Genomic DNA, 11,323 nt, shown 5'->3' on the forward strand with positions numbered 1-11,323 from the left:
TTATTGCATCTTTCAGTTTCTTTCGAGTACCTTGCATATGTCTAAATGTACTTGTGAAACGGCTCAACAAATTTGAAAGGAAAAAGATTTCAATAAGGGCGTGCCATTAAAAAAAGTGGGGGAAATATCACTTGAAAACTCAAATGGGGGAAAGGGAAGAAACCTATTTAGTGTATGGGCAGAGGTTTCCCATGATGCTATAATGCAGTTTTCACTCTAGTTGGTGTATGGGGTAGAAGTTTCCTACGATGACATACAGCGACTTCCACCAATAGGCATTGCTGGAAATGATTAGCATAGGTTGTGTTTTGGTATACATTCCAAGTTGATAAAGCATTTCTCAAAATTAAACCAAACGAAGCTTTAGTTTTTCTTCGATGATTTTAAACACCAGGACTCACTATTGGTTTAACGTATATTTGTAGTCTCTTCTTCTCAGTCTCAAGATTTCACCGTTTAAAGAACTATATTTTAAGCGTTTGAAATTGTATAATGGATTTTTTGAAATTAAGACTGCATTTAGTATGATTTCTTGGAATGTATTACTGACCAATAATGCATACCGAATTAAGCATTAATGTGGAGAGTGAGGTCCATGACATGGAATGTGAGGGGGCGTGGGATTGTGGGATGGAACCAATGGGGTCATTTTCCTTGATGCATTTATTAAGATTTATGTTATGACGACGAATATTAATGATACGAGCCAAACTTACAACTGGGCTTCACATTGGCTGTGGGATGGTTCGTAGAGTTTGTAAAGGGTTTGTTTTATAATGACTAGGGATGTAAATGGATCGGATTCAGCTCGGATATGGATCGGATGTGATTAGATTTGGATATTCGTTGGTTTAATACGGATATCTCAAATGGATTTGGATGTGGATTGAATTTGGATTTTTGATCATCCGTTTACATCTCTACCCTGTTTAACCTAGACCTTCCTCCCCCTAGCGGCCTAGCGGTAGGGCTGTAAATGGATCGAATTCGGCTCGGATAGTGCTATATCCGCATCTGCATCCAATTAGCTTTCAGATGGATACGGATCGGATATTCTATCCGTTTACATGTAAATATAGCTTTTCGGATAGCTATAGCCTATCCATATCTGCATCCGTTTAGCTTTCGGACGGATTTGGATAGTGCTAAACAGATACGGACATGGATACGAAAACGGATTTCTACACCCCTACCTAACGGATACAATTCACTCTCAGTCCATATCTCTTAGATCATGATCCTCTTTTCCTCGTATTCTAGAACATGTTAAATCTTTAAAAACCCTCAAGATCATTATTTACTTAATTTTTTATTATTAAGTATTTGGATTTTTTTCTAGATTAATTTTTATCGGAGTATTCGAATTTTTTTTCCGGATATCTCTAAACGAATACGAATGTCCCTAAATGGATACGGATACGGATGTGGATCGAATTCAGATTTTCGGTTATCCATTTACATCCCTAATAATGACAACATTTCTTATATGGGAAAAAGAAGTGTATGATGCACAAGTATGAAGGATTCCATACGTCCTCTCATATAACCCATGGGACGCGCATTGTCATTCTCTCTTCTTAATAACTATGGGAGCCCATGATTGAATGAATTGTCTCCCCGCTTTTGAAATTAAAAAAGTACCTTTAAAGCTTATTTCTCCCACTTGAATATTGAAGACAATCAAACAACAACTCACCCTTATCCATTCCAAGTAGCTCTATTCGAGGTTACACTTGATACAAGGCTTAAGTTATGGAGGCGGGATCCCATTCTCATATGAGAACATACGAGAATGGATATGAGCTGCCTAAATGGCATCCACCATGTGGGACCCACATATAGTAGATGCCATCTAGGCGGCTCACACCCATGTTATGGAGGCGGGATCCCATTCTCATATGAGAACATACGAGAATGGATATGAATTGCCTAAATGGCATCCACCATGTGGGACCCACACATAGTAGATGCCATCTAGGCGGCTCACACCCATTCTCATACGTTCTCGTACGAGAATGGGAACCTAGCTCTAAGCTATGCATGTCTTTCCTCACCATTTATCCTAAAACTCATTTTAAGTCTGCCCCTTGCTCTTTTAGTCCCTTCAATCGAAATCAAATCACTCTTCTGTACTCTGTTGAACATGTCATGCCACCTCAAAAGACTTTCTTATAGCTTATCATGTATCGGAGCTACTCACAAACTAGCTCTAATATGATCATTCCTTACTTTATCCTCCTAGTTTTACCATTCATTTATCTCAACATCATCATCTCTGCTATACTGAGTTTATCTATATGATGCTTCTTATCTGCCTAACATTTGTACCATACATCAAAGCTGGTCGTATGACTATTTTATAAAATTTTTCTTTAATTTTTAAAGGATTATGTCAATCACCCAACACTCTAGATGCACCTATCCACTTCATCCATCTTATTTTAATTTTTTTGTGAAACATCATCCTCTATATCACCTATTTATGATTGAGCCAAGATACCTAAAATAACCATTTTGCAGAATCTCCCTCTCATCAATGTTCACCACCTCATTATCCATCATAGTGTAACCAAGATTACACATCATATACTCCATCTTCGTTCTACTTATCTTCAACCTTTTGATTCCAAGGTTGATCTCCCATAACTTTAACTTGGCATTAATTCCTGCTTTTGTCTCATTCACAAAAAACACAAATATCATCAGCAAAAAACATACACCAAGGAACCTCATCTTGAATGTCTTTGGTTAAATCATCAATGATAAGTGCAAACAAATAAGAGTTTAAAGCTGATCGTTGATGTAACCCAATTGTAATTTAGAATTCACGGAATTCACTTCCTTGGCACCCCAAGTTCTTATACTTGTTACCGCACCATCATACATATCTTTAATTATGTTCACATATTTACTTTAAATACTTCTCTTCTCTAGTGCCTGTTAGATTAACTCTTTAGGGACTTTGTAATAAGCTTTTTCTAAGTCAATAAAGACCATATGGAGATCCTTCTTACAATCTCTAAATCTTTCCATAAGTCTCCTAATTAGGTAAATAGCTTCTGTCGTGGATTTTTCATGGCATAAACCAAATTGGTTCTCCGTAATGGTAGTTCTTTTTGTCTCAAGTGGGTTTCAATAACCCTCTCCCATAATTTCATGGTATGACTAATTAGTGTTATGCTTCTATAGTTATTGCAGCTCTGAATATAACTTTTATTTTTATAAGTCAGAACCGCGATGCTTCTCCTCAATTCATCTAGCATTTTCTTTGTGCCCATAATCTTATTAAACAACTTGATTAGCAAAGATAAACCATAGAGTCCTAAGCTCTTCCACACTGCTATTAGGATGTCATATAGACCTTGTGCCTTGCCTACTTTCATCCTCCTTAAAGCTTCTTTTACTTCAAACACCCTAATACTTCGTATATATCTACAACATGTGGTGTCTTGATGGATAATGCAATCTTTCGAAACACTATTACTCGAAGTGTTTTCATTTAGTAGACTGCAGAAATAACTTTCTCATCTTTTCTTAATGTGGCCTCATCCCTTATTAGTATTTTACTATCTTCATTTTTAATACACCTACCATGGTCGATATCTCTAGTCTTCCTTTTCCTCACTTCAGTTATCTTATAAATAGCTTTTTCCCCTTTGTGCTTAAATTGTTATAAAGATCTTCTTATATCTTCGCCCTTGCTTTCCTCACAATCTTCTTAGCTTCATTTATGAAAAATTTATACCTTTGTAGATCCTCTATATCCTTAGTCCTTTGCCAGGTCTTAATGGCTAATTGAATCTCATCATCCCACCACCAAGTCTCTCTAGAGGAATGGTGTTTTCCTTTCGATTTGCTTAGGACATCTTTAGTAACCTTCTTAATACAAGTTGTAATCTCATTTCACATCGTATTAATGTCTCCCATTTTGGTTTACCTTTCCGGACCAAAATTTCTTCGTCTTCATTATAATGGCTTTCTCATTGGATCGATGCTCAGTTTGTGCTCGATGAAATCTTGAGCTATTCCGGACATATCTGAGGCCAACTAGGCAAACACATCCGAGTTTCCTAAAAAAAAATCAACAATCTCTTGACATCATGAGCCTTGTGGATGAGACCCAATCTGCAATTGTTGGCTGTGGTCTTCGAGGACATCTATCAAAATAAGGTCTTTAATTGGTTCTCCTTGGCTTTGACTAGTGTCATTTCAAAGGTCTTCAATTGCTATGGGGACTGTTTCACCTGCTTTTGCCTTCCCCCTATGAACGGTCACATAGCACCTTCGAGAGGCCAATTGGTCTTCTTTGCACTCATCTATTCCTCTCTCAATTGGAAATTTAATTTTTAGGTGAGGCATAGAGATAATAGCCTTCAAGACGTTGAGTCCTACCCAACCTAAAATAGCGTTATAGGCCGAGGGGACGTCAACTACCAAGAAATTGATAATTACAGTAGATTGTTGCACTCCGATTCTCGCCGTGAGTGGTAGCTCTATTGATTGCGTCACTTGGACTGAAGCACTAGAAAATCCTTTTAAGGGATATTCAACCTTCTTTAATCTTTTGTAGCTCATGCCCATTCATTCATATGCTTCCCCGAAAAGTATGTCCGTTGAGTTTCCATTATCGACTAAAATCTTCTTTACTTCAAAGTTGGTGACATTCATCATCACAACCAATATAACCTCTTTGGTTGAGGCTTTCAATCTCGCTTTTGAGATTCCTGCATTCATAGGTATTATGGTCGTTGCTGTTATAGAATCTATAGAACTTCTCAGGATTATGCCTCCCAAGGTGATTGCCATCTTGGGTGGCCATTTGATGAACTTCTCATTCTAAACTTGCATCAAGATCTCAGATCGATTGTGGATGAGCGGAGTATACCGATCAAACTGATTAAGCGGGCTCCCATATTGGTGCTTATCAGACCGCTGCTTTTTAGGGTCATTATTGCAGTCGTTCTTCTCATCTCGCTCCGTCCTCTTCTTTTCTGCCTTCTCTTGAGAATTCTCCTTCTTTTCCTCCATGGTCTTGGTTGCATTCATGTACTTCTCGTAAAGCTAGGAGTGTGTTCAGATCCTATAGGGGGTTTTTTTGCATAATGAGAAGCTCAAATCTGCATCTCGATGATACCGGCTGTGAGTACAGCTTTTGTAGCTGGTGGATCAAGATCATCAATTTCCAATTTCATACGATTGAAACAAGTTATGAAGTTCTGAAATGACTCATCACACATCTTTGCTTTAGAGTTGTGAGGCTAACCGAGGTCTTCTTGTGACTCCAGCTGCTCATGAAGGTGGTAGCAAAGATTGTGCTCAATTCTCGAAAAAACATGAATTGATTTTGGAACAAGTCGTGTGAACCAAGTCCTTGCTACCCCTCTTAAAGTAGTTGGGAATGCTCGACACATGATTGGGTTAGATGCTCCGCAAAATGCCATTAAGGAGTTATCCTTCAAGGTGTTGTACGAGATCTGTGGTACCATCATAATATTCGACAACCGGCATCTTGAACCCTTTAAGGATCGAAACATTCATGATCTCGTTAGAAAGGGCTATCTTGCCTGAACAGACTAGCTTCTCGGCTTCAGCTTGGACCCTCACCATCTTCTGGACTTGTTCTTGCAACTCCTTAACTTGTTTATTAAGGTCTTTCTCATTGGTGTTCTCCTTAGAGGGTTCCTCCAATTGTCCTCGAGAGATTACCTCATTGTGCTTGGCATCGAAGGGCGATGGTTTGGTACCCAGGCAGTTCCTTGGATTGTGGCTTGAATCCGTAGAGTTGGAACCGCTACGTTTGCTGATGTTAGCTTTTTGTGCTACCGGAAGCGGTTGTTCCCGAGAATGGTCTTGAGTCACTGCTCAGATGTTTTGGTGGATAGCCTTTGTTAGATCCAGAAACCGTTGTTGCAAGGTATCGAACTGAGCTTGAGTCATAGGGGCTTGTTGATCACGATGAACTATTCCCGGATTGGGGTTGATCAGGTTATCATGGTTGTTTTCTTGACGAAATGTGTGACCCCGACTTTTCCACCACGACTTGTGTTGCATGGTGGTGCCACAGGGTTTGAGCTTGATTGAGTGGAGATTGCTTGGACTGCCGAGTAGCACTGTTCTCAACAATGTTTAAATTTTGTTCTTCGAAAGCTTCATGGGAGGCCTGAGGATGGTTAGAGGTCGTTGGACGCTCTAGTTATCACCATGTCTTGTGTTGGTGATGATCACTAATACTCTTGACGTTTTCCATAGACGGTGCCAATCTATTGCCGATAGAATCCAACCTTGCTGATGTGGATGTCTTGTAAAAGGTGAATAGATGTTGGAATAATGAACCCGAGGTAAACCCTGGTTAATCTTCGATGATAAAGTCAGATCCAGGCCGGTAAGAGTAATAAATATGATCTCTTAACTCTGGCTATTACTGTTCCTTATATAGTTCGGGTCAGTTGAATAGTTACAACCTACATTTAGTAGATGGTCAATTGTAACAGTCCTCCAATGGTGGGTTGGTTACCATGACTCACCTAGATGAAGGTGGGTAGAAGGTCCAAAACCCAAAGCATCCTTAATGGTGGGGGGCCACTTGTTTATTAGGGTTTCCATACCCTTCCTCTACACATCTTTTATGAAAGTATTTTTCACATATATCAAGGCCCAAGCTTTAATCATGTCGTCATTTAAGGAACTTTGGAAACCCTAGCCTCGACTCTTAATAAATGATTTTTTGAGAACTCCTACCGCATGGAGTTTGTAGAAGTGTGGAGCGTAAAAGCTCATCCTATCAAGAGGTCTTGGGTTCAAGTCTTTTCTTCCCTACCTTTTCCCCCCATAGAATAGGTACCTCTGAAAAAAAGTGGTTTTTCATTTTCATTCGTAAGACCAGTAGAGGATGCTTTGTCCCATTTTATTCGAATCCAATCCAAACTTGGAAAAAGCCATCATCCCGTTTATGTATTCGAGCCCACCTTTAATTTACTGAAAACTTATCTTGACCTGAATGAGTTTCAAAATATTTTTCTTTTGGAAAATTTGTTTTTCTTTCCCACAAAACTTGCAGTTTTGTTTTCATGGGATTTGTTTTTAGGCAATGAATTTTTTTGTAGAATGTTTAGTCCCACATTGGGTGTATGAGAAGAGAGAGAGGTATATATATAGTTATAGGAATTATAAGATCCAAAATTAAAGTCTTAAAGGGAAGCATCTAAAGGAACTTTATGACAAGAAAATTTTTGAACCACATAAAAATTAAATATCATAGTGAGTCGGATTCAGAAATATTTTTCAATGAAGATGATGAAAAGGAAGGTTAGGTCAACGAAGGAATTTATTGGGTTTGGTTAGGGATGTAAACGTTTGGTCAAGAAATATCCGGATTGGATGGTTCCGATCCGTATTCGATCCGTTTACAACTCTAGGTGGGGTTTAAGGCCACTTATTGAATTTCTTGCTTTCATTGGACAACACTATCACGTATATCTTGAAATTATGAGAACTTAAATGAGAAATATGATGGATCCGACTCCTCTACCTCCGTCTGCTCGATACTGTCGTGCGCCTCACACACAAGCAACGCAGAAAGTACCGCCTTACCCCCACTCGGGCAAGGTACTTGGGCAGGGGTAAGGCGGGATACATTCCGCCTTGCTTGTGTGTGTGGCGCATACGGCAGTAGAGGCAGGCAGAAGTAGAGGAGTCGGACAAAATATGACACACCTCAGGTCTCTCCTTGTCAAGGGTTTTAGAAATCGTTGTCGGTAAGGGGTTGGTCTTGGCAGATATCAATCCGATATCAATCCGGATTGTCTTGTATCGATCCAGTTCGGATAGATTTATTCCTGGCATTCATTTAAAAAACATTTTTCCTACATTTTACCTTTCGTCCGTACCGATCCACCAATACAGAATCGGCCAAGAATTGGAATCAAGGACCATCAATACCAATCCGAATCGGGGGATTCCGTGGATCCACTACTGATTTCTAAAACCATGCATCTTGCTGTGAATTGCAAATCCCATGATGGACTTTCTGGTACCTGAGCAAGTGCAGGAACAATTACAACATTTGGAAGCGGTTACAACCGTTGGGATGCAGGATCTGATCAACAATGTTGGAGTCGATCTCCGAGGGATTTGTGAAGCTGTTATTTGGATCAAACAATAAGAATGTTATTTCCTGTCTTCAAAATGATTGTTCATCTTCGCCTTTGCAGATTTGATCAATCTTAGAGGATGTTACTTTCTTGTTTTCATATTTTGTTTGTTGTATTTTCGCTGCATTTGCTGAAAATTTAAAAATTTGACGATTATACTCCATTATTCGCGGCAAAGGAGTGATACTTCTTAATGAAAGTGAATACGAAGGACAAGGAGCACGCACAAAGAGAGATATATATCAATAAAGACAGAGTCGAAAACATATCAGTAAGTTTGTTTTGGAGAGAGATTAGATGGAATATTAAGAACAAGGAACACGCACAAGGTGGACATAATACTAACGCCAACATGAAACTTGTAAATCAATAAAAAAAAATGAATTAACATACCACTGCTTCCCTACATGGGACAACAGTAGTATGTTTGCACCACCAAAGGAAGAAGAGGGATCCTCAATATAAGAAAATTGTGAAAGCGTAACAAAGACCAAAAATAGAAGAGGAAAAGAAGGGCGGGGAGGGGGGAGGGGGGAGCGGCCTTCCAGTCTCTGCAAGGAGACAGAGAGAGCTCTCTCTCTCTCGCTCATAGACGAAAAAACAATTGCCGTCATACGGTTTTTGCTCATTTGTTGAGCCCTTTTGTTGTAGTGTACGGCTTATCTAATGTCCTTATGGCCCTAGAAATTATTCCAATCCAATTATTACTTAGGCCAAGTCTACTATGAGAGTTTCACAAACCTCTATCCTCTCAATTTATCTGTCCGTCAATTTTCTCAATTTCATCTAACAGGGGTAGAAATGATCATCCTATCCCCTGCCTGAATACACTGCCCGGATAGGGTCTACCTCCCTCTATTAGAGGGAATTGAGGAAATTGATAGGTAGGCAAATTGAGGTGATAATTTTCTGAGTTTCACCCTATTTCTATGAATTGTCAATATTGAGAAAGAGAGAAATTCTTTAGTACTTCCCGAATAAAAAGAGGCATAAAAGAGGGAAACATTAAGGTTCATCTAACATCATTATACAGCTGGTAGAAGCAAGAAATTAATATAGGTAATAAACAAACTTATAAAAAAACTAATAAAAAAACTACAAATAGATAAGAAAGATAATATTGCTCTTTACCTCCTAGTGCATTGGGTGCATTCATTTAATGGGCCAAAGGAGATTCAATTGGTGAAGATGGAATATGTTTTGTATCGCATTTTGATTGATATCAGGGATGCATGCTCTTTAGGGAGAAACACGGCCGGGTTTTTTAAGACCCTATTTAGCCCATCCTTGAGTTCTGGTACCTCAAACCAAGTCCAACCGATCCTAGGTCGGGCTGAGATATCTCAGCCCAGGCCCAACCCTGTAGGGCTCAGTCCAGCCCAGTTAGGCCCTGATTGACCCTGATCAGGCCGGGCTGGGTTGGCCCTGATTTGTCTTGTTTTTTTGCGATTTACATCCTCCTATGCATTAAAAAAATGAGACACATATGATTGGGTATTGGTTTGTTATATAGTCAATTGATTATTAGATTTTTCTTTGGGTTAAAAAACTTCGCCTAATCTTAAAATTATAAATATTTTCATTCAATAGATAATTAACCTTTATTTTTTGGTAAACCAATAAATAATTAGATACTAAACAAAATTACAAAATGTAAACAATAAATTGTAAAGCATAACCTAACATAGGGTGGAGCAGACTGGGCGGGCTTGGGTTGACAGGGCCAAACTTACACCTCTAATGCTCTTATTTCTTTATTTTCTTTTTCAATTGCTTGTCTAAAAATGGCGTATCTAGTGCACGAGCCTCCTGCATGTCAAGGTCTGGGGAGGGTCATAATATACACAGTCTTACCTTTTTTTTTCCCTCAAAAGTCTATTTCTAGACTCAAACCTGTGATCACTTGGTCGCAATAGAGCAACCATTACCATTGGGCCAAGGCCTGCCCTCTTTAATTTCCAGTCTATTGATGAAAAAGGACAAAAACAAGATCAAGTCCAGCCCAGGGGTGAGACACTTCAGCTTGACTTCGCGTCAGGGTGGGCTTTGGCTGAGCCCTAGAGACTCCGGGCTGTGCTGGTTGCACCCTTGATCAGATTGGGCAGATTGATCGAATCCTCACCTAGCTATGTCCTACCCCAAAGAAGGTTTTAGCCTTGGGCAACATTAACCCGAATTGCCACTTCTTTTGACCAACCTGCGCTACATGCATCTTGGGACCAGGCTTCAACCTATCTTGAAGAGCTCTATGGTCTATGGTTAGTCTGAATTTAGGTTGGGCAACGTTTAGACATTGGGTTGCATAGTCCTAGGCAAAGATTTTTTCTCACCTTTGCTCTATCCTAATTACAACCATAGCTGTGGGTGATACACTAAACTGCTAGAACAACACATTTTTCATATAGCAAATACATGTTTTAACCTTCTAGTTCTGTAATTTTGGGTTGTCAGGTTAGTAGATAGAGGGTTTTGAAGGTGACCAATAACGATCCAATACCGTGCACTAAAACCTTGTTTTAGACAAGGTTCACTTTTCAATCTCAACTGTGAAGTTGGTCAGCCATCATTACTTTCATGAACCAACCTAAGCCCAGCTGTGAACTTAAAAGGCACTCATGTAAATAAGGCAAGGCATCACAATTTTTATAATCACATCAACTGTGGAGTTGGAAGGCCATCACAAGTTTGTGTGAAGATTCAATGTTTAATGCGTTTAGAAGCAAGAAAAAACGTGAACAGGTACATTTGTTCATTTATTTACTTATTCCCCCCCACTTTTATTGTTTGCTATAAATTGCTGATTGCTTTATCAATTTAGGATCATTTCATGGATGCTTGGAGTAGCGATTACTCAATTTCAGTCTGGTTTTATAGCCTTATTATTGAGATATGGGAGAAAACTAATGAAATATTTACAAGTACTTGAATTGCTTACTATGATCGGCTTCGGTTTGATGAAAATTGTACTTCATTTCCTGAGTTTGTATGTTGTCAAATTTACATTATAATTTTAATTATGATTGATTGTAATTGTTTTTCTATTTCATTGTTTATATGACAATCCAAACTTTTCTTTAGGGTTCAATGGATCAAACTGAGCTGACAGATTTAATTTCTATTGGTGCCGATGGAATTCCCTTTGTATTCACTAATGGAATTTATGAAGAAAAAGT

The sequence above is a fragment of the Telopea speciosissima genome, chromosome 10 (genome assembly GCF_018873765.1).
Source record: "Telopea speciosissima isolate NSW1024214 ecotype Mountain lineage chromosome 10, Tspe_v1, whole genome shotgun sequence".
NCBI lineage: Eukaryota > Viridiplantae > Streptophyta > Magnoliopsida > Proteales > Proteaceae > Telopea > Telopea speciosissima.